General features: G+C 49.4%; 1 protein-coding gene across 3 annotated transcripts in view; it reads right to left on the reverse strand.

The window, feature by feature from the left end:
* Positions 1-24,375, reverse strand: part of UNC13B (unc-13 homolog B) — a 3,024,149-nt gene that overhangs the window by 2,064,633 nt on the left and 935,141 nt on the right. The gene's annotated exons all lie outside the window — the stretch shown is intronic.

Consider the following 24,375-nt stretch of genomic DNA (forward strand, 5'->3'; position numbering starts at 1 on the left):
TTGGGCCCAGCTTGTGAAGATGCACCCTCTTTGTCTAACCGTATCCTCCTGGTAACATTCCTGGGTCCTTCACAGCCCCCTGGAACAATCCAAAATCAGCAGTGCTTTAAGTATACAAGACATTAGGACTATATAACTGCCTTATTCATGTATTCACTTTCTAACAGGAGAACGTATGCAGCACGGACCATGCAGGAAAGAAGGAGCCAGGTGGCACAGAGGGGACGATGGGGTGTTTGCATAGTTCTAAGCCGCATGCATTTGGCAGCTTTAGCGATAATCAATCAATCAATCAAAGACATTTATAGAGCGCGCTACATACCCGTGGGGTCTCAAGGCGCTGGGGGGGGGGGGGGGGGGGGGGGAGGGAGGGGGTGCCGCTACTGCTCGAACAGCCAGGTCTTCAGCTTCTTCCTGAAGGAGAGGTGGTCTTGGGTCAGGCGCAGGTCGGTCGGGAGGGAGTTCCAGGTCTTGGCGGCCAGGTAGGAGAAGGACCTTCCTCCTGTAGTCGCTCTTCGGATGCGGGGGACGTCGGCGAGGGCGTGGTTGGCTGATCGGAGGAGGCGTTTGGGAGCGTAGAAGTTGACTCGGCTGTTGAGGTAGCTCGGGCCTTGGTCGTGTAGGGCTTTGTGTGCGTGGGTGAGGAGGCAGAAGGTGATTCTTTTGTTGACGGGGAGCCAGTGGAGGTCTCTCAGATGTCCGGAGATGTGGCTGGTTCGTGGGATGTCGAGGATGAGTCTGGCTGAGGCGTTCTGGATCCGCTGGAGTCTCTTTTGGAGCTTGGCGGTGGTACCGGCGTAGAGGGCGTTGCCGTAGTCCAGTCGGCTGGTGACGAGGGCCTGGGTGACGGTCTTCCTGGTCTCGGTGGGGATCCACCAGAAGATCTTCCGTAGCATGCGGAGGATGTTGAAGCATGCCGATGAGACGTTGTTGACTTGCCTGGTCATGGAGAGGGAGGAGTCCAGGATGAGAGGCAGTTATTGGGGACCAAACGAGAAATCTGTCCAGCCAGAGCGTTCTAGAAAGTTTGCAGCACAAACCTGCAAAAGAGGTGCGTGTGTAGCCATCATTACAGCATATTTGTGATCACTATGTACTCTGGAAAAACATCCTGGACATCACCAGTGGAGGAGTGGAGGAGTGTGGCTCAATGGTTAGAGCGGCAGACCCTGATGCAGAGCTCTGGCCCGGGACCAGGGTTCAATTCCCGCCTCGGCGGGTCTTGGGCTCAATTTCCTCGGACCTGACAATTCTCTCGCCTCGGTGCCTATTCTAATCATGGGCCCCACGCTGCAACTCTGGGCAATAGCTTGCTTAACCTCCACACCGGCCCCAACAGCGCTAGGATGCCTGGCTTCACCCTGGGGGTGCCCAGGAGTGGACACTTCACAGGGAAAGCCAGGATGGGTTCCTTAGCGGTATGAGTAATAGCGCCAGGAAACCGCTTGGTGACAGTGCGCTCTACAAGTACCTTGACATTTACATTTACATTTACATCAGGTGCCATTACACTGCATCAGTTTCACGAAGACCACTGTCGCCCAACTCAATGCCATCTTCTATTGCCCGGTTCTTGTTACTTCTCTAGAAGGGTCAGTGCTTAATTAACTGACTTCAAACAACTATTTAAGAAAGAAGCTTTAGAGGCTGGACTACAAGCATAGAGCCACGTAGGGTCATCCATGTTACAAATGACAGTCACTGACACTGACCATTCTAACAATGCAGTCTATAAACAGCGAAGGCTCCACTTCAGGATCCTTCAATCCCCTGGCGCAGGTATCGACAGGCAGTGCAGTGCAGGAGGCTCTGGCATGCAAACCTTACAACAGATGAGTCAACCCTCAGCTTCAAACAATAGCCAATACTTCAACACTCTTCAAATTTACATCACTGAATTCATCAGAGCCCATTCTCAGTAAAAACAAAAAGTTATTTCATCTATCGCTTCAACCAACATGTAATGTTTGAATGCAAACTAACTCTTACAAGGGGAAATTTGGGAACAAGGCTGAATTGCTATAGAAGTGGTTAGTCAACTTGTTCATATTATGCACATATTTACAATCGTGCCCTAGCTGCACACATATTTGCATTTTTATAGAACTTGACACTTGAGGCTCATCTTGTGCGGGGTCGTGATCTGGCTCTCTTTTGTTTTCTCGAAGCACAAACAACTAGTCAGGCCAGGGCTTTCTACCTCTCGCCCTGCCCTTGTGACACATGGAGTCCCTCGGGTTTAGGCTGTACAACCTAGGTTGTTCAATTGTGTATCGAACCGCTGAGTGTGTTGATGGAGGAGAGAGGAGTGCATATTCACAAATATGCAAACAATACTCCGACTTATGAAACGGCTCCTCAGTGCAGGACATCCACCCTCGCAAAATTTCAAAAGGTGCTTCTTGAACTTGCTTAATTTGATTAACTCAAATCTTCCTTAGCTCAAGCGAGAGAAAACTGAATGTATTCCTATCTGCAAACCACAAAACGCAAAGTTAAAAAAAGAATGGCTAACAAAGCTAGTCAGTGAAGGCTTGGCCCTCTTACTGGTCAGCAAAGTTGAGTCACTGGGTATAAGGTGTGACCCACAACTGACTGTGTCCTCACAAACTAGGCATACTGCAAAAAAACAGTAAGAGTCACACATAGTAAAGAAATCGATATCTTTTCTTTCGTCTAGTGACTGCTGCCAGCCAAAATCGATTATGGGAATGTTATCTTGGTCATCACTCTAGTACGAATCAAATCTGTTCTGCATTCTACAGCTAAGCTGATCTCAGGTCCTAGAACATTTGAATACATTTGTTTAGTTCCAATGGACTTAAATGGGCTCCCTGCAGAAGGCAGAATAAAGTTCAAACTGGTGTGTATCGCTTTTTAAATACTAAAACTACAAGAACCGCAGTATCTTTTCTCATGTTTAAAGATGTCTGGTGTATTGGACAGCGATACTTGACGATATTGATGCTGCGTTCCAGATTGCACTGCCTCGCTCTCCAGAGTACACGCTGCTAGGTCTCTCCCACCCTAAAGCCTTCCCAATGAAATCTATCAGAGGCAGGCAGATTACACTGGCGCCGCTGGCGGCATGGCAGGTCATATTAGCGAGGTGGGGGACGACGACGACATCAGAGATACTAGATTGGGTATACCGTCTGTAAATGTAAATGTGTGAATGTGTTTCGATTTATATAGCGCACTTTAACCCAGGGGTCCCAAGGCGCTTGCTTAGGGAACCCGTCCTGGTATTCCCCTGTGAGATATCCCGGCCGGGTATCCACAAGGTGAAAGCCAGGCATCCCGCCGCGAGGGGCCGTAGTGGAGATTAAGCAAGCTATTGCCCAGAGTCGCAGAGTGTGACCCCGTGAGTCAAGTAGGCACCGGAGCGAGAATTGTCGACTCTGTGGAATTTTGAGCCCGAGACCCGCCAAGGCGGGGAATCGAACCCTGGTCCACGGCTGATCTCAGCTTCCGGGTCTGCCGCCTCTAACCACTGAGCCACGCTTCTCCACATCTCTGGTCTGTGGCAGCTACTGGCGATGGAGCGCATGTCGCTCAGTGTGGAGGGGAGGGTCAACAATTGTGTGAAATTGAGGGCCCTTAACTTGCAATACTCATGAAAGACCTAAGAGAGGTGACGTGCCCTAAATATCTGCAGATTCTCAAGCTCCTTTCGCTAGAACCCCTTGGTAACATCCAAATCGCAGCAAGCTGAGAATGATTCTTGTACTATTTACGGCCTTGAAAGGAGATCTTAGAGTGTTAAGTGGAACTGATGCAGAGAAGGGAGGGGGTGATATAGGGGGTGGGAGGGGAGATTTGCTCCGGATATTTTTTATTGGTCTTATTATTGTTGTATTGTAGATGCCCTTAAAATGGGAGACGGTAGAGATGCCACTCACTCCTAGTACCACGAAAGGAGTTAAAGAGTTGTGTGAGTATACGAGGCAGTTCCTGGCAGAGTGATTTGTAGAATTGGCCCAAGAAGCCATCTGGTCCCACAATGGCTGCGATAACTTCCTCTATTTGAAAAAGCTGGTCCATCTGGGCCTCAAGCTCCCTTGGCAGGGGCGTCACAGGGAAGCCCTGCAGATAAGGGGTTGGGTCGCCCCATGGGCCATCCCAGTCAGAGTAGAAGGACTGATAGAAGTCCTTGAAGGTTGATGAGATCTCCTTGTCAGAGAGTACCTCTATGTCAGAGGATTGCCTCACCGAGTCAACGGATCCAGTCAATATTTTGGGGCCAGTCAGTGGGCCAGCATGCGGACGCAGCAATCGCTGCTAAGGATGAATTTATCTGAGAAGGGCATATTTTGCCCTGTCGAGATCCAGGCACTTCAAGAGTAGCCTCTTTCGTTCTAAGTCAGGGCATACCTTGGGGGCCCGGTATGTTTGTGTCCTGTTTCTAGTTTAGAAACTGCCTGCTCAAGCTGCTGTCGTGTCCCGAAGCTGCTTCAGGTTCTCTGCCACCGAGATGGCAATGAATTTACCACAAGATTCAGAACCTCCCATATTGATTCCAGCAGGGTACCTTCCACATCATTGGCGCTTAGCAAGTCCTGGAGGACCTTGAGAATTGCTGCAATATTGGTGGGGTATTGCAATAGCGCATCACGCTATCTCCACTGTGGCGCATTGTTTGGGAGATTGCTAGTCCGCAGGGATATTCTGATCCAGGCATGGTCCGAAAGTGGTTCTATGGTCACCCGTCCCACCAGGGCCATAAGTGTTGGAGTCGTGAGGAAATTATTGATGTGCGGATATATTTTGTATCTTGCTGTGTAAAAGGTATAGTCCCTGGAAGTTGGGTGCAGCCTGCACCACAAGCTGCATAGCCCCCCTCCCAAGCCACCGCAACCCTGCCACTATGAACACCCCGGTTTGGGAGGAGCATTGGCTAGAGCAATCAAGCACAGGTCCATAACAAAATTAAAATCTCCCCCAATGAGCACTGCTGAATCTGGGGTAGCAAGAGCATTTAGGATGAAGGGTTCTTGGCACTCGTTGGTGGCATATAAGTTAGCTAAGGTAAAAGTCAATTAGCCCCAATATACCCAAATAGCTAAAAGGTGTCCTTTAATCTCTGCAGTTGTGCCTAGTATCTTACTACTGAACTTCTGTAAGAGCAGGATAGCCACCCGTTCTTTGCAGGCCCAGAGAACTAAAGTTGGCGGGGGAACCACCATGAGCGCATGCGGGCGGTATCTTAGGGGAGATGTGTTTCTTGTAATAAGTATGTCTCCTTTTGCGCTTTCTAATAGGGATAGTATGGCTGTGCACTTAACAGGGTTATTTAGGCCGGTGCATTAAGAATAAGTATTTTTAGCTCTTTAGCCATGGCCTATAGAGGTACATTGGGCTCAACATGCTGCACACACAGGCCTTGCGCGGAGTAGGGATAGGGGAGCAGCACACTGCCTACGGCTCACCACAGGATAAAGCAGAGCAGAGGAGTACAAAATACCATAGATACCAAATAAACACGTTAAACTGGAACATCAGTCCATCACATTGATCGTAGTGGAACGGTGCGAAGGCCCGGGAGAGCGCCTCGAATTCCACTAGCTCGTCACCCCGGACTCGTCCCAGGGGCCGCGGAGAAAAACAAGTATGGCTCCGATGCCTCCTCAGCCCCGCCGCTCATTGGGCATCCTGCCAAGCGGGACATTCAAGGAGATTCAGGGACACCAGGGAGCCAGATAATGTGGTGAGTACTGCCTGCCTTTTTTTAGCCATGGTGGCTGTGTCCGATTTGTGGCTCCCAGGAGCTTTCCCTACAAAGCTGCATTTTCCAGTGATCAACCACTGCCTCTGGGTCCACACGATTGTCTGCATCCTCTTTCAGACCCAACACCGCCTGTGCTTCTTTTATCGATTTCAGCTGCCAGAGTTTGCTCTCCCGCGGGAAGATGAGACAGAAGGGGTGATACCACGAGTACGAAATCCCCTTCTCTCTGACGTAGATCGTGACCATGCAGAATTCTCTGCACTTATGGAGGGAGATCACCAAGAGATCTTGGAACAATGTTGGGGAGTGACCCTGGAACTGGATCGGGTTGGTCTCACAGGCTCGGCGAAGAATCACCTATTTTATTTAGAAGTCATGGACCCATATCAGTATATTTGTGGGAGGCACATTACTAGTGCCGAGTGACCCGACCCTGTGCACTCAGTCCAGTTGGATTTCTGGTTCATCCGTGTACCCCAGGATATGTCGAAATAGTGCCCCCACATAGCTTTGCAGATCAGATCCTTCCGCCTGTGCCGGGACAACGCACATTATTTTGGGGTGATCTATTCTCCAGGTCTTCTGTGTGTGCTTGCTGCCCCACTTGTTGCTCTTTCAACCAAAGGGTTTCTTGTTGCATCATCTCCAGATCTTCGTTCCATCTTGTTTTGCGATCTTCGAGAGCTGCCACTTATCCTCCCACTTCCTCCAAGTCTTGGCGCACTATCTTTAGATCCGCAGAGAGATGTACTTGCATATTTTGTAGGTCTTCTTGGAGAGACATCAAAAGTGATGTCATAAAGGCTTTCCTTGGGGCTCATCTACCTCCTCAGCTCCTTGTTGGTTATCCGTATGGGGCGCAGGGAGCTTGAGAGTCATCCCAGTCTGTGCCTGATTAACTAGCAAGTCTTTAACAGATCTTTCTTTCTTGGAGTGTACAGAGGACATGCAGCAGGCAAATGGAAAGTACAGTCCCCTCTGTGGTTGTGGTGTGATATCTCCTTGGGTCAGGGCCTCCCTTTCCGTCAGCCCTCCTTTGCAAGCCCAGAGAGGGGTCCAGCTCCGTTCCCAGGGGGATGTGCACCAGCTATGATGAAATACACTGCATTCTCACTTTGTGTGGCCTAGTTTGAGCTCTTAAACTCAGTATAATGCTTCGTGCCCGGCCTCACTTCAAGCCCATCCTATGTGCTGGATAATTGCTGGCACAGCGGGTCAATTCTCCCACCACGTGAGTAGCAGTGTCTGCATCAGTTTGCAGCTGTCCAGATGGCAGTATACCCGATTTAGGCTGCCAGTTGGGGACCAGGGTCCCGCTGCGCCTTGATCTTCTGCTGCTTATCTGCAATGGATTGAATCGCTAAGGTTGTTTGAAAAAACATGACATGATAGATATAATAGCCCAGAATGTCAATTGATACATAAAAAACACCTGAAACAATGAAATCTCAATCGAGTCCAAAGGACTCTCTTATTTAATATACATTTTGAAAAATGGCAGATTTATAAAATTATTTACAAAACCAAGGGGTTCTAATATCAAGGAAGTGCACAGAAAACAGTGAGAGTAAGTGCTCAAGTGATTGATCAAGGGGATCAATGAAACAAAGTGAAAATGATTTATACACAAGAATTAACCATGCCCTGACTCTAATAGCTCGCAAAAAATGTAATTCTTTTTCACTGGCTCGTGGTTTTAAAGTCCTCCGTATTCCTTGATTTGCACTACTAGCAAGGGGATTAGGAGGGGTGGGGCGGGGGGAGGGGGATAGGAAATTGCAGGTGAAGGCTCCAAAGGAGAGTGTCGACGTTTCGACCCACAAGGAAACTAAGGCTTAGCGACTGGTGAGCTATGGCGGGCGCGTTGCTTCCGCGTTTTCACGGAGAGACAGAGCGAAGTTATCGGCTGCGCACAGGAGAAGATTGGTTCCTCCGTGCTTTTGGCATCTACTTGAGCAACATAACCTACATCAGCGTCGGAACGCTATCTCGACATAACACGTGGAGCTAAATCGGCAAAAATTTTGGGTGCGGATAAACGTTGCACTGGTGGTGGCATACCACATAAGGGTGCCCACTGACATTGGGGTCCTTATAACCTACGTGCACATTGAGTTACCCTTTGCCCCTTCCTTCCTCATCCCGTCCTGATGAAGACCCGTTTCTGAGGAATTCAGTTACCCGGTTTCCTTGTGGGTCGAAACGTCGACACTCTCTTTTGGAGCCTGCACCTGCAATTTCCTGTCCCGCCCCCCCCCCCTTCCCCTCTCCCTCCTAATCCCCTTGCTAGTAGTGCAAATCAAGGAATACTGAGGACTTTAAAACCACGAGCCAGTGAAAAAGAATTACATTTTTTGCGAGCTATTAGAGTCAGGGCATGGTTAATTCTTGTATATAAATCATTTTCACTTTGTTTCATTGATCCCCTTGATCAATCACTTGAGCACTTACTCTCACTGTTTTCTGTGCACTTCATTGATATTAGAACCCCTTGGTTTTGTAAATAATGTTATAAATCTGCCTTTTTTCAAAATGTATATTAAATAAGAGAGTCCTTTGGACTCGATTGAGATTTCATTGTTTCAGGTGTTTATGTATCAATTGACATTCTGGGCTATCATATCTATCATGTCATGTTTTTTCAAACAACCATGACGATTCAATCCAAAGTTGACCAAAAAGAAATAATTTAGTAGTATAGGAACTGTGTTGCATGTTGAATTTACGTCTAGGACCAACGTTGACTATAACACTTGACACCCAGGTCCTTTGACTATAATTGGGTTACCCCTTGTTTTATAACAAGCTGCTTATCTGCAGGCACGGTGGCAATAGGCCTACCTTGCTTGGTAAATTCAGAGCTGTGCTTCCTGTTAGCTGGGCTGAGCGGCCTTTTGAGCAGAATAAGGGAGGGGGAGACACCAGTCTGTAGCCTATCCTCCGGCCCTAGAGTATAAGCCACCGGATTATCTCTAACCATTGTCTCCAGTGTGTGGGGGGGGGGGGGGGGGGGGGGGGGGGCTATTCACCTTGGTCTTAAAAGGTGTGGGGCAGGAATTTTTTACCCAATTCAAAGCACCATTGTCCGCCTTGTGGGAACTCCACTACCTGAGCGGGCCGTGATACCATGGTATAATTTTGAATTTGCCTGCACTGTGCTCCTCAAAAGCTCGTCTCAGGTTACAGGCCTGGCGTCTCTGTTTCGCTGCCTCCCGTGAGCCCTGTATCCCACTGTGTCCAAGCAAGGGAGCCACCCTCGGGGGCCGCTGCACAAAGCTGCTGTGCTCTTGCAAATTGCCCGGGTATTTATCAGCCGTTGCAGAGTCTCCCTTCCTCTCCCCACCGCCCACCTGCTTGTCTGCAGCGTCTGAGATCTGTGGCGGCCCGCTTTGTTGGCTTCATGATGAGTTGTGAGGTCACACCCTGGGTGCTATGGCCTCCTCGTGGCAGAGAGGGAAAGCGACCCTGGAATGAGGCTCCCCTCCCAGCTGCTTCCAGTCTCGCGTTACTTAACTCGGCTCCTTTTCCCCTTCCTGCGTTGCACGGCGGCCTGTCTTGATCAACTTTACGTGGGGCCGTCGCTGTGGGGCCGTCGCGATGCGGCCCCCAGGGGAAGTAAAGGTCGCAGATCAGTCTTCCCCTGGGGAATTCACGCATCGAACGGAAGAACAAGGTGTGGGGTGGGATTAGAGGGGCAAGGGGAAGGGGCGGGATCTGGGAGAGCTTAAAAGGTATTAGGAGAGGAGAAACAGCCTATTCTAATCACCTAAGCACCACCGGGGGGACATGAGAAAACTTTGTGGTCGGAAGGCGGGTGGTTGGGGCAGGGGCCGATTTGTCGATCGGTGGGGGAGGGGGGGGGGGAGTTTTTTTTGTGGCTGAGGTTTTTAGGGTATAGTGCAGGAAAGTTTTCTGGGGGCTATGGGCTCTGGTGACCTGCTAGGGTCAGCTGTCTGCGGTGCGGGCCGAGTGGGCGGTGGGAGAGGCTGCAGCCAGTGTGCTCATTGGGCGGTTGAAGGGCAGACAAAGGAAGCGAACATCCCCTACGCGATGTTCGCTTCCTTTGTTTTGTTGGGGTGGGAGGGCCTTGTGGCGCGCGTGGGCTGGCACTGGGCGGGAGGCTGCCTGTTGGCGGGTGGGGCTCGCGATGTGACGCGTTTTGGTTTAGGCTGGCCGCGGGGGAGGGGGGGCGGGTCGAGGGGGTGGCGGCGTCTTTCAGCGGGCTCTGGCCTCTCTGCCCGGTAATGATTGCAAGCTGGCTGCCCTAGAGGGGAGTGGGGGAACGCGGAGCAGGGTCCAGCTGGAACTATATAAAAAAAAAGCACAAGGTTCGGCTGGAACGTACGTGGGCTCGGCGGCGGGGGGGGGGGGCGCTGCTGCACATGTTTGGAATTGAAGGGGCCCCTATCGCGGACCTGCACCCCTTGGGGGGAGGGGCGGAGTTGCACGTCTCTGGAGACGGCGCAGGTGAGGGCCCAGGGGGCTTAAATGCAGTTTCTTCTCATGCATACAGTGGATAAGTAGAAGTAATGGTTGATTTATGCCAGTTATGGTGAATTACACTATTGGAGTGCGGCCATGCTAGTTATTGCAGGGGCCTTGTTTTGGGGGTGCTGTGTGGGAGGGCCATGGGAGGCGGTCGGGGCACACAGGTGATGTTTGGGGGAACTGTGAGTAGGGGCGTGGGACCGCCAGCGCGGTGAGAGGCCCGGTGGTGCTCGGGCTTCACCTGGTTGGAGCGACCTGGTGGTGGGGGGGTGACCAGGACCGGTATTGTTTCGGTAGTGAAGGGGATGCCTGCGGGGCGCACAACGGCCTCAAGACGCTGGCCAGAAGCAGTAGGGGAGTCCGCGGCGGCCTGCCCCTCCATCGTGGGATCGCGCAGCTCAAACATTGCAACGTTATGGATTTTTTCTGAAGTTACGACCACAGTGTGTGACAGTTGGCAAGCGGCATGGAGGTCTGCGGATGAGTAAGGGGTTTGTGGACATGGATGTGGTGGTAAGCCGTAAGAATAGGAGTGGATAGGCTGAGTGAAAGATGCAGCGCAAATGGGATGGCGGTTGAGTGGGGTTGCCCAGGGGGTGGGGTTCCAGGTAATTTGTCTGTTTTGTGCTGCTCCAGGAGACAAGTACGTTTACAGGCGAGTGCGGGGGACGACGACAGTGGGGAACACCAGCGACTGAGCAGGAGAAGGAGGTCCTGGATGGACTCGAAGGTACGGGTCTATGGGTGGGGGCAAAGACTGGAGCTGCACGGACGGGGTCTACGGCTGGTTGGCCAGGATGCATTGGGAGGTGATGGATGAAAGGGGATGCAGGTGCTGCTACGGCAGGCTGCTGGTGTACTGTTTGGGGTCAAGTTCCGGGTAGGCATGGGACTGGAATGGGGACTGACGGGGCACACCTGTTGCTGAATTGGAATGTTAGGTAATGGTGTTTATTGTTTCAGCATGGTTGGAATTCTTTGTCATGGGTCCCGGGGCATTCTCGGATCGAGAGGTGTACTTAGGGGCCTGAGGTGCCGGCTGTCACACTAGCGGTTATGGGTGGAATAAGCGGCATGGGGGGGGGCGTACACGCACTGTACGGGCCTAGCCCGCAGCTTGGGCATGCTGATATTGGGTGCCATTAGGCTGGGTTGACTAGCAATGTAGAGATTTAGATAATCCACTGACATGCAGGGGGTCGAAAGGGCTAGGCAGTCCATCTCTGCTGTTCGAGGCCATGGGTCTATGGATCTCAATGTCACAGGGAGAAAGCTGGGAGTCCGGCACAGATGCAGGAACTGTTCTGGGAGGGGAGGTTTGCACGGGTCCAGGGACGCCGGAGCGGGATTAGGTGGCTGCGATGGGGGCCCACCCGGGGAGGGGGGGGCCTGTAGATGGATGGCTGACACAAACGCTGCAGATGCTGAAGAACGGTGTAAGAGTGGTAGGGCTTGAGGTTTGTGCTATAGTGTGAGACGGGTTTTTGACTGATATGCTGTTCCCCATTTATTTAAGTACAGTTTTATATAGCAGTGGCTGGACCCGTGGGTGTCCAAGCGCTCTGCACACAGGCTGTGGTGAACTGGGGTGGTGGGGGTGTGAAGTGGGTGGGGCTTTGGGGGGGGCTTGTGGTGCAGGCGGCTTTACAGCATGTTGGGTTTGAGAGTGCTACACATGGGAGGGGGGGTTTAGGCTGGGTGTCCGGCCGGGGATGTTTTCATGGGCGTGCAGAGTGTGAGACCGAATGGTGCATCAGGAGTGTACTCGGCAGGGTAGGTGTAGGGATGGTTTTGGGATATGTGGTGCGGGGAACCTGCGCGCGGGGCAGTGGCGGGAAGACTCTGGCATTGTGCTATTCTCATGAGTTAAAGGGGACCTGGAAGTTTATTAGTTTCCCCCGGAGGCAGGTTTGCAGTGGTCAATGTGGAGCAGCGGATGAATGGGTGACCGGCATTGTGGCGCCTGGCGTGCTTTGGGGTACATACTGGGGGCACCTGATTCTCAAGCAGGGCGACTTTGGTGCTTTGAGGCGCTTTGTGAGGATGGTTTGTCTGGGTGCCTGGAATGGGGTGGGTTTAGTGGTTACGGTTGGGGGGCAGTCTTCAAGGGCACCGAGATTATTGGCATAAGATTGAAGACATAGAGCTGGGAGTGTTGTTTTTCCTAAGAAGGAAGGTGGGATTTCAGTTCTGCAGGTCATTCTAGGCTTTACACGCAGGGGGGCTGCCTACGGTGGTGCACGGTTTTGGCGTTATGGGGGCTGTTGCAGGGATGACCGACTGAGGGCCCTGGGGGGGAGGGAGGGAGCGGCTGCAGGATTCAGGGCTGCAGGTGTCCGACAAGGTGTTTCTGGTATGATGTGGTGAATGGACACTTGATGACCAGGGGCTAAGGGAAGAAGGATACACTTCATGTAGGACTAATTATTCTTTTCTACTACAGGAGTGGGGAGTGGAGCAGGACCCCAGGCGGTCGCCAGGCAGGAATAGCCCCTTCTCCTAGGCATGGTCCGTCAGAAGAGGCGAACTAGCCAGTTGCACAAGGGCTGTACAATGATGAGGGAATCTGAGGGATGTATGTGGGGGTTTTTGCCCTGGACGGTTGACAATGTGTTATGAAAAATGAGGAGTCGCCCCAATCTGAGGTTTCAGGTGGGAGACAGACGTATGCTGGGATATTGTGGGTATGGCTTTACACAATGATGCATGGAGGGAGACATGGTGCAAGGAAGCAGATAATGGTGGCAATTGGGTCACTGTGATGACTTGGGGCCTTGCAGCAGAGTGAGTTGAAGGGGGGTGAGCTATTGACTGACGAAGGTACAGGTGAGGAGAGTGGGATTGCGCTGGGAGGGGGGGCACCTGCATGGACAGGGTCGGCCCATCCATAAAAGTTACTGGTGCCTTTGGGTGCAGGCCCTGGTGGTGGATGGTTGTTCACAAGCAAAGTTTTGGCCAAAAAACTCTGAGCGGTTTACACGGGAAGAAGGCAGAGTGGTGGACTGGTCGCTCAAAGCGAGGGGGGCACGTGCCACAAACAAAGATTTCGGTCCCATCAAATCTTATCTGTCTACAATGGTGGCGAGCAAGAGGGTGGATGGTCGTCCATCGTGAAGGGGACATTTGGCACTAATAAGGTTTGGGCCCCAGCATCCTATCTATCTACATTGAAGGCAAGCAAAAGGGTGGATGGTCGTTCATCGATGAAGGGGAGCTCGTCAAAAGCAAAGTTTGGGCCCAGAATCTTCCTTTACACTGGTTGCACGCAAAAAGGTGGATGGGCGTTCACCGCGAAGGGGGCACTTGGCACTGGATAGATTTTGGCCCAATGATCCTGTCTGTCTACACAGGATGCAACCAAGAGGGTGGATGGTCGTTCACCGCGAAGGGGGTACTTGGCACTAAAAAGGTTTTGGCCTGGGAACCCTATGTCTACGCTGGATGCCAGCAAAAGGGTGGATGGTCGTTCACCAGCTAAGGAGGCACTTGTCGCAAGCAAAGTTTGGCCCAAAATGACTCTTATCTGTGTGCACGGGATGCAGGCAGAGGTGGTGGATTGGTTGTTCACCACGGGGGGCACCTTTCACAGACGAGGAGTGGCTTGCAATATGTGATTTGTTTATGCGGTGGAGGGGAGGGGGGGGTCGTGCAACGCGATGGGGGGGCACTGTCCCGGCCATGGTTTTGACGCAATGTGCTCTGTAAATTTGAGTACAGGCACAGGTGGTGGATTGTCGTTCACCAAACAAGGGGGTGGTGGTGGGGCGCTCCTGTCACTGACAAGGTTTGGCCCGACAAAGGTTTTGGTTACACAGGTTACAAGCAAAAGTGGGCATGGTCATTCACTGAGAGGGGGGGCAATTTTCCCGGACATGGGATTGCCTTGGATATGTTATTTGTTTGCGCAAGACGCATTAGGAAGTGGTGGCTGGTCGGCCACCGGATGCCACAAGGTGGCGGATGCATTCGCTGCACATGAACTGGAGGTTTCAAGCGGTGCTGGGCAGGTTGGCACCTTTCGCGACTGACGGTTGTCCCATCAATAGTGAATTATATAGAACATACGTTTGGGTGGTGGGTTGGTCGTCCACCGGGTGTCGCGGGGTCAGCGGACAGGAGGCGAAAGGTGTCTGGGAGCGGGGGTGGGGCAGTGAATCGCCCTAAGGGGGTTCCCTGGTTGGCGGTACTTTGGAGGGGTGGTGAGTCACATACAGGTGATCCACCCCTCAAGGGGAGAACGGTACACGGGTGACTGATAGCGGGGCGCAGGAGGCAATGAAGGAAATTCAACAGAGGATGCTCGGAGGGCAAGTAAAGGTGCGAATGAGGAGAGGAAGGAGGTCACCGAGTTAATAGGGAAGAGTCAAACAGGTGAGATGGTTTTGAGAAGGAGGAATGGCGAATGAGTCGGTATGGGGTGGGGAAAGTATATTTATTGCATTTATGCACTATGTAATAAAGTCTAAAGGATTGCAACTTTGTCCTAATAAAATGGTCTTTTACGCTTCAAGTAACAGCATGGAGTGTGGTTCTTGCACGATGTACCACGAGCTCCTCCTTGGCAGCTACGGAGGCTCTCCTCATCTCACAGCTGTTGTCTTGGGCCTCAGCTCGAGGTGCCACCCGCCTGCCTCTCCTACGCTCTAAGTGTTGAGGTCATCCCATAGGTGCTTTGGTCTCTCTACGGGCTCTTCACGGCTGGGAGAAAAGCTACTCAAGTACGCAGCGCCCCTCCATTTGCTGCTGCTCTCAGGCGTGAGCTGCTTAGCTCACATCTTTCCACCTTCCTGCGTTGCTCAGCCCCGTCCTGATCACGTCATGGGGCCACTGAGAGGTGCCATGGGCCTCTTTTCCTTAGGCCCAGGCCTGGCTTCCTGGTCCTTCCTTCAGGAGGGGAGAGCCATTCTCCGTTGCCGATTTCTGCTTCGGGTCGACGGACACGCTTCTGCCGTATGAAGTGATGTCCCCGCCGGCGGTCTTTCTCTCACCCCCGCCGCTGGATCAGAGCTCGGCGCTGGGCTGGTGTCCGGGTTCCTCCAAAACCCAGTTACGCCTCTGTGCTGGGAGACACCAGCAGTGCTCACTGTCAGCCTCCACTTCTTCTAGAACTCGCGAGCCCGGCTTGTCATGTGGTCCCCAGTCCTCAGTTCTCTTGTTCGCCAAAAGGCGCCACCGACCCTCCCCCACCCCCCAACAATGGGATCTCACACAGCAAGTAAACGGGGTGAGAGAGGTCTCACACTATCGTCTGGGGTGCTGTGGTTCGCTCCAAAGTCAACAGGACAATTCTATCCGATCCAAGTGCTCCGCAAGGCCGGAGAGACTTGAAAACAAGTCTCAGCCGACCGCCATCTTGGCCACGCCCCCAACAAGTTAGTTTACAAGATAAAAACATATGTAAATATGACATAAGGATTGCAGGTAAAAAGGAGGAAAAAACAACATACCACTGGAAAAAGTGTTCAGTGCATTCAAATGGAAATTAAAAAAATATATATTATAAACTGTATAAACAGTGACTTCCAGGCAGTTGTCTGGATCCTAGGAATGCTTTCTGGTGAGCCAAGAGTCTGTGCCCTGTTCAAAGTAGGGGGTGGGAGTGACTGGGCAAAACTAGTTTTTTTTTTACCTACAAAACTTTTCTGCAAGCAGTAATTTTAAAATATAGCAGCAGCAACAGGGAAGTCTTCATCCCTTTTCACCTCCAGGCAAATTTTGTCCAGGGAGTAGGCCAAGTAGAATATATTAAAGGATAAAACAACTATATGCAAAATCTAGCAAATTACAATAAAATGGACGATTGGATTATTTATGCCCCGTCTTCAGGATCTCCAGGTGGTGCCGGCTTCTCTTATAGCGCAGGGTTTTTTGATAAATTGGGGCAAGTGTCAGCAGGCTGCTTCTCAAGATCTGACCTTTATTGGGACTCTGTTTTGTACCGACCTCAAAAGAGTCTCCTTCCAGGTCCCAGGGCGGTGGCTTTGACGTCCTTGGCTCAGGAGGTGATGGGTCTTTCTTCTGTGCCGATCTGCTGGTGGCTTCACCAGTTGGGGGTCATGGCAAAGGCAATTTTAGAGAGGCCCAGGCTCAGTTTTTTCTCATGCCTTTGTGACTCCATCTGCTGTACTTTGGGTATCCATGCTCCAGCGCCAAGAAACCGTCCGGTGAATGCCGCGCTCTACAAATCCTTTCTACATTACATTACATTACAGAGACTTTGAGCTGTTAGTCCCAGTGTCCTCAGAAGTAATTCCAGAGTTGGGGTGGTGTACAGTGCAGCGCAATCTCTACAGGGGGTTGCCCTGCACCCGGATCTTCCGCTGGTCCTGACAACAGATGCCAGCGTATTTGGTCAGGGGCAATCCTGGAGGACAGGCCTCTGAAGGCTCGGTGGTCGCTTAAGGATGGGCGACACTTGTTCAATTGGAGAGAACTGATGGCAGTCTTCCTGGCTGTGATGGGTTTGCAGTATCTTTTGGTAGAGTGCAACTTGATGGTGCATTCAGACAACCAGGTGATAGTGGCGTATCTCAACAACCCGGGGGGGAATCGCTCCAAGTCCCTAAATGCTGTGGCCTTGTCCTTGTTCCAAGCAGAGATGCATCTTCAATCTCTTGTGGCAGTTTATGTGAAGGAGTGGATACTGGGATGGGGTATGCCCTCAGTGGTTTTATGTCTGGATTCCGCTTTTGTTCGCAAGGTGGCTTCCCAGTTTCATTGTTCCCAGGAGGTGGTTTTGCCTGCAATGGTGGCGGAGTCTGCAGGGTCTTGGATTGGTCTTTGCTGGATGTGAAGCGGGTTTTGCAACTCCATTTCGATCACACGTGGTCTTTCCGACAGTCTGATTCTTTGCTTGCGTCTTTTGGGGCAGCATCTAAAGGGGAAAACGCCTCCTCTGTGTCCAATAGTAATGGCTAAAGCAAGTGATTTAGTTAGCCTATTCTTTGGCGGGGGTTCCACCTCTGGCTGGGGTGCAGGGGCGTTACACCTGGGGGGTGGAATTGCGGTGGCGTTCATTTCCGAAATTTGCTGGACTACTACTTGGGTGCCATCCAACACTTTGTTTTGGCATTATCAGCTCCAGAAGGTCTTGGAGGTGGACACAAATGCAGAGTTGGGAGTTCTGCATGCGGTTTGCTCCTAATACGGCTGTGTTGTGCCTGTTTTTCGGTCATTAATTCACTTTGGGGCCTGCTTTTGGGTGCCATGTCCTTTTGTAATTTCCTGTTTCTGGTTTGTAGGAAGGCCCGGTTTTCTGGCCTGGGTATTCTCCATTAGTAATGAATGGGACAAGGACTGGAGGGACCTTGGGGTAACATACTATTACTTAAAGGTTATCGTCATTATTCCTGGTCTTGTAGTCCTTGTCCCTTTCATTACACCTCACTCTCCCTCCCAAACACCTGCCCTACCTTTTCTGGGCTTACTAGTTCAGAGGGAATGCTGGAAGAGTACACATTATGTACTACTGGGAGGAGGGGTGGGGTAAGGGGTTCAGCATTCCTTGTGTTCCTTTTTCTGTTGTGAAGATAGATTATCTCCATTAGTATTGAAGGGGACAAGGACAACAGGACCAAGAGTAATGAAGATTACCAGTAAGTAATAGGACAGTGGAAAAATCTAGCCAATTTCAATAAAATGCAGAAGATTCCCATTTCCAGTTTTCAGCAAAGTGATGCACTGTATTCCTCAGGACACAACTTGTGGCAAACAAATTGACAGTTTGAATTCAGCCCAAAAATAAAATACCCAATATGTTGTATTTTTTTAGCTCCTTTCTGCCCTGAAATCAACCCCTATCTCTCCATATCAACCGTCTCCCGAGCTGCTACCAGGGTCAGTAGAGGTTTGTGAACTAAGAGGTAAGACAGTTGTCATGTGAACCCTGTATGTGGCCCAGAAAACTATATCTAGTAGAGCAAGCTTATAGCCTATCAAATCAAACAGTTAATTTTTGTACAGCTGGTATTCTGAACTCACATATTTGAAAGTGCTTTCATATGAGATCATGAAGAAAAAGGAGGACAGGTGAAAAAATATTTGCCTAAGATCACATAATTTGGTTAAGTAGGGAAGCTGCAATTAATTCAGGTTATCTGGTTTCGCTTTGTACAAATAAGCCACTAAATGGGTATTTATTTGTCTCTCCTAATTACTTCAAACGTATATGAATTGTTTTTACCTCATTGTGCATGAGGGTACAGCAAGGATGGCAGGCAGAAACCACATGAAAGTTTGCCACGTTTTGGAGGTTCCAACCCGACCTTGAGCTGAGCAGGAGGCAGGCTTCAAGCTTGAGCTTGCAGCCGCCTGGCCTCCTCTAAGGATCTGACTAGCCAATAGGACAAAGAGGCAATGTCGAAAGGGCAGGTCTGGCAAGCCAGTGTGTGGACCTTTTTGGACTGTTTGTGGGCCTGTTTTATGGGCTGGCTGCCCACTTTTGACTATTTATTTCCCTGATATTACCACAAACATTGCCTGCAGTCAGCACAAATGAATGTAGTCTCCCATAATTTGCAAAACACCTACACAGCGTGTCAATCCAAGTTAAAAAATGCCTTAAGTTGTCTCTTTTTAACAATTTGATTTACTAAGAGAAGCCACTTTTATTTTAGTACCCAGATCTGTTTTCTGACCAGTCCGAACCTGCCTGCCACTTGTTCCAGTCTTCGGGTAGAAGCTGTCTTAACTGAGAAGAAAGAGACCTTCATATGAAAGGCATGAAGTTACACAGAACTTAGAGAGACAGGTAACCCTCGCCTCACCCTGGACATTGTGTGATCATTATCTTAAATTTACAGATTACAGACAAAAACAGACATACGTAAGGACTTCAAAATGCATTTCAGCAGACCTCGGGCATATGATCTCGCATTCGAAGACTAAGAAAATGGTTCAGCACTGGCCTTTTAAGTCCCCTTTACCTATACACTTCCAAGTTGGCTATGACACCACTATCAAACCACAAGGTTCCACTGTTCTAGTCTCTTCTACAATGTGCTGGTATCTTCCACAGTGCAAGTGACATAGGTGACGGACAGATACCACACTGCATTGACAATAACAGATCAATGACTTTACAAGGAGTAATATGGAATTTGCTGAGCAGGTTTCATAGATCTGTACATATTTCTCTGGGTTCGATTTTTAACAAGAAGGTACTGAGTTTCATATCCATATATGGCAAGTGTCCATATATGACTTTCCCGTTGCTTCTTAAGAATCAGTTATTCTGTTGGACACCGTCTTTCCACTACTAATAGAAACTGCAGCGGTGGAGAGGATACTACTGCTTAGTTGAGGATCACCTCCTCGCGTCCAAGCTATCCCTCATGTGTTCACCATATTCAGGTGTTTGTAATCTGGTCCTAAACGGACACTAGACACAAAATAGAAATCTTTATATTTCACCTTAAAAGGTGCGGTACATAGGTTTCAGACTGAGGCACACAAAGTGATATTAAAATGTTGTCTGTTATCTATTTTGCTGCTACTTGCGTTATTTTCAACCATATCAAATAGATATAAAATAGAAAAGAACCAGCCATTCTAGTGACACCCAGACTTGAGCAGAAAGTGTATTAACCTACACATATCACTACAGCAGACCACTCACTCTCCACTGGTGCCTGCAGCCAAGATGGAAGGCACTGCCACCCTCCACCGGTGCCGGCATCTAAGACGGAAGGCACTGCCAACCTCTATCTGTGCCGGCATCTAATAGGGAAAAGGCAGCCACCCTCCACTAGTACCGGCATCTAAGACGGAAGGCACTGCCACCCTCCACCGGTGCCGGCATCTAATAGGGAAGGCGCTACCACCCTCCACCGGTGCCTTCAGCCAAGAGGGAAGACATTGCACTGGCTGCTGATGGTCTAGTCTAGTGCAGTTGCTTCACAAAGGCCAACTGGGCCTTTAAAACTGGTGAGCTGATCTCCAACCTGCGGCTATACCACCGTGTGAAGGCGCTCCAGAGCACAGTTAAAGCTTGAAGTCAGTGTCGCTCCTCACATCGTGTGATCCACGTTTTACAGTGAGGTCTTACAGTGCCACCAGCAGGAGCGTGCTGTACTCACTAATCTGTGCGAGGAACAAGTCCGTGGCCTGATTAGTCCTTGTTGCGCTGAAATACTGTTGGGTTCAACCCAAACATCTAGAAATGTTCCCGGCATGTTAGGGGATAACTGTATGCGCCAAGTGAATGTTTTACTACCGTACAGCTGGTTTACTGACAAGGCCCAGTTTTCAATGGATTGCTCAGCTACGGTGACTGCAGCCAGGGAGTACCGAGGCCTCCAACCCTGGTAGCATCAAACAAAGATCAAATTACTTATGTCTGCTCTCTACAACGATGGAGCAATCACAATAATTCAAGTATAAGCTTTGTACTGAAGTAGCCTCAAACAAAGATCGTAAACGTATGTCAGCTACCAATAAAGATGTTAAATGTTAATGTTATGTTTAAATTGGTCTTCTATAGCGCACGGCTACTCCAAAGGAGTGTCCCGGCGCTTTTTATTGGTGACCAGAAAAGACAGACAACACAGAACGAAAATAGATTCATTACAGAGTGTTGCGTGTTTATCTAGGTTCCTGATCGATACTGTGACCTTATGCCCCTATTCGGCTATAAATCCATTTATTCCCTATATTGGCATAACCGTTCAAGTGCGATATTCAGAAAGTCATCTCTGGCCTCACACGAACAGAGCCACATTCCAGCATAGTTTTCTGCCACTTCCTTTGCAACCAATTAGTGCAATGACAGAGCAGAAGTCACTATCTGATATTCCTAGATTAACACTCCGAGTTCTTCAACAAGATAAAAACTCAGCAAACCTGGAAATCCCCGCTTGCTGTGTTTTGATTAGTAATGGAACTCTAATGAGCAACTGATAGCTATCACTTCCTAGTGACATCTTTAATTGACGTCTTATGTCCAGCAAACTTGCGTCAAACCAGGCACCTGTCAGGTATAAATACTACCAACGTTGCCTTAAGCAATTGCTGGTGTCCCATTGCTGTTGTATGCTGTATGCAGTACGCTGATGCTGCTGCTGTCCCTTTGGTGGTGAAGCTACTGATACCATTATCGCTGCTAAAGCGCGAACGATGGTGTGGTGTGCTTAGGAGCTGAACAGCCGTCCCTCTGCGAAGAGCCGAGCAGATGCCAAGCTGCCCGCGGACGCTGTCCCCCCTCCTTCCTCGACGCGCTGAAGAGAGACGCTGCATTTCTTCTGCTGAGAAATCCAGCGCCAGCGTTTCTAGTCTGCCCTCGCGGGTGACTGGGATACCGAGTTCCTCCTGAAGGAGATACCAGACCTCCATCATTCTATTCAGAGGTATGGTGTTGACTAAACCCTTAGATGAGAATTCTTGAAGCAAACCTTGGCAAAACCAACTTAACTTAGAGCTACTTACTTACTCCCCTTCCACGTGTTAGGCTTAGGTCAGGCACACTGGGGTAGGCTTAGTTAGAAGCACCAGTTGAGTATTTTAGCCTAATGTATATATGAATGTATATATGTTTTATTACTTTTAAACCATTGTATGGCTAAGAAACCATATCAATGCTTTTACAGTATTATTTCGCAATCCTTATCTTACTGTACGTACTTTTTATAATAACAAGTCTTGCAATTGTGGCAATACATTTCTCTTGTACGAGAAGAAAGACTGTTCAATAAATGTTAACCCTTTATTGACGAACGCCCGTCTCTCTATTCTCTACATATCGTGAAAGTAAACTGCACTAATCTGACTGAGTGAAATACATGTCTATTGTTTCACACGACCCTAGAGATTGACTCTTAATCTGAGGAGCAAAGTTGTCATGTTGCACGGTTGTTGGAAAGCTGAATCCCTTCTTGTCTGTGCCAAGGAAGCTGATCACTTCCTATGCAGAGAAGAAAGTTTCCAGTGACCTCTGAGCTAGTTGGCAACACACCCAATTAAGTTTAGCATAGTCAGTGGAGGCCTGGAAGATCCGCACTTCTACGTCGATACTACTGTTTATGTTATTCCAATGCGCAGGGCCTAGTGGGAAACTAGGAACTACACTACAAGAGGACTAAGGGAATCCAGCACTATAGAGAGAGCGCTGTCATATAGTTACTGCTTTTCTATATATTGTGTTAAGTTAGCATGAGTTTATTAAATGTTTGAACAACATATTTTCCTTCGGCTTCAGTTTGCACACGACACATAATTGTTATTGTAGCTTTCAACCTAGACGAAAGATGTGATTTATTTGAGAATAATATGTTATTGCTCTGATATCAGTTGTGCTTGGTACACTTGGTACACTGTCTGCACACTGAGAACTGCACCCTCTAAGAATAACCTAACACAAGGTTGCTGGGAGGCCTGATCCTCGCACCACATTAGACCTAACACAAATAATGTTGCTGCCAACATTGGGCTCTAAGCGGGTTTAAGATAGAGTTACAGAGAATGCAAAAACACACTTGATGGTGCTTCGCTTGCAGAGAGCTGGTGGCTGATGATGTGATCTTCTCCTACTGACATTTAGAGGTATGGGCCCGCCCTGCTAAAACCCAAATGAGACCTTCTTAGATATAATATAGTATGCTAAATAGGGTGCGCGAAATATAGGTGATACAGATTTCTATAGATTTTTGCATTATACTATGCTATCACCGTACGCTTACTATGGATTAGTGACTATGCTGATAACTCTGATTTTTATATTATGTATGCTGGTATTATATAAGATACTGCGTTTGAGAACCTTGCATTGAAAAATAAATATTTCAAACTTGCACGTGTGTTCTTTTACTGCCCGTTGTGGCTTGAAATGATTATAGAGCGAAAGAGTGTTCATGTGTTCCACGATACCGGAGGTAACCCAAGTTCATGTTCTGGTTTGTCTAAGTCATTGGGAGTTTGTTATGACCAATGAGACACTGTAGCTAGTACGGTAAGGGGATTTTGGATACTAAGGTGGGTTTTGGGTCACCCTAATTCACTGAGGTTCTTGATCTCTGTGCACAGTTCTGTGGGAGAATGGAAACCCTGCTACAGCGCCCAAGCGGGCAAAAAGCAATGACTTAAGGCCCTTCCTAAAAGCCAGTAGATTAGATGTACTGCGTAGAGTCAAAGGGAGAGAGTTCCAGAGTTGCGGAGCTCGCAGCCTAAAAGAGCGGCCTCCAATGCGAGCCTTTTTTACTCGGGGAACCACAGCCAGGAACAGGGACTCCGATCTCAAAGATCGGGCCGGATGGTAAAAGGCGAGCCTCCTTTGAGATATTGAGCTCCCGAGGCGTACAAAGCCTTGTGGGCCAGTGTCAAAGCCTTAAACACTATCAGCTTCTTGATAGGCTGCCAATGGAGCGACTGCAATAGGCTAGAGACTCTGGCCCGCCTGTGGAGGCCAAAGATGGCCCGTGCGGCAGTGTTCTGGACCACCTGCAAGCGTTGCAGGAGATACTCCAGCAGGCCAAGATATAGTATGTTGGAGTAATCTAATCTTGAGCCGATTAAGGCCTGGACCGTAGACCGTAGATGAAGCAAATTCAACAATTCAAGTATAAGCTTTGCACTGCGGTCTCAAGCCCTGGCCTGGAACCCTCAAACAAGGATCATAAACTCATGTCCGCTCTCCACAGAGATGAAGCCAACACAATAATTCAAGTATAAGTGATTAAAGACCGCATCATGCACAGGGGGGCTGGTCAAGCCCTGGAGGAAAGCCTAAGCTGACATTTTCACCACCCTATTGCCATGAAAGGTCCTTCGTCACTGGTGCATATGTTACTTCAGAGTTGCCTCGAACCTATACTCAACTGCTCGTTATTGGTACCATACCAGTAATCTGCCCTTGACACTGAAATACCACAACGTTTTCTGGAGTAGAGAGAGACCTGTTGAAAACAGCACTTCCATCAGTTCCACATGAATAGTGGCCTTGGCTTTGCCTATGAAGAACAGGACAGATGCTGCTTTAATACACCCAAGCTTAAAATGTTTGTTTTACCTGTTGCTGAAGCCCTGCACTGGAGGTGGTGAAGGCTACACATTCAAATAAAGGAAAGCGCACACCCCTCCCTATGTGGCAGAAGTCATTTTGAAATATTTTTTTTTTGCTTTAAAACTTAAAATCAGTTTTAAACTTACAACAAACGCATCGCACATTTTTG

The sequence above is a fragment of the Lissotriton vulgaris genome, chromosome 3_1 (assembly GCF_964263255.1).
Source record: "Lissotriton vulgaris chromosome 3_1, aLisVul1.2, whole genome shotgun sequence".
Taxonomy (NCBI): domain Eukaryota; kingdom Metazoa; phylum Chordata; class Amphibia; order Caudata; family Salamandridae; genus Lissotriton; species Lissotriton vulgaris.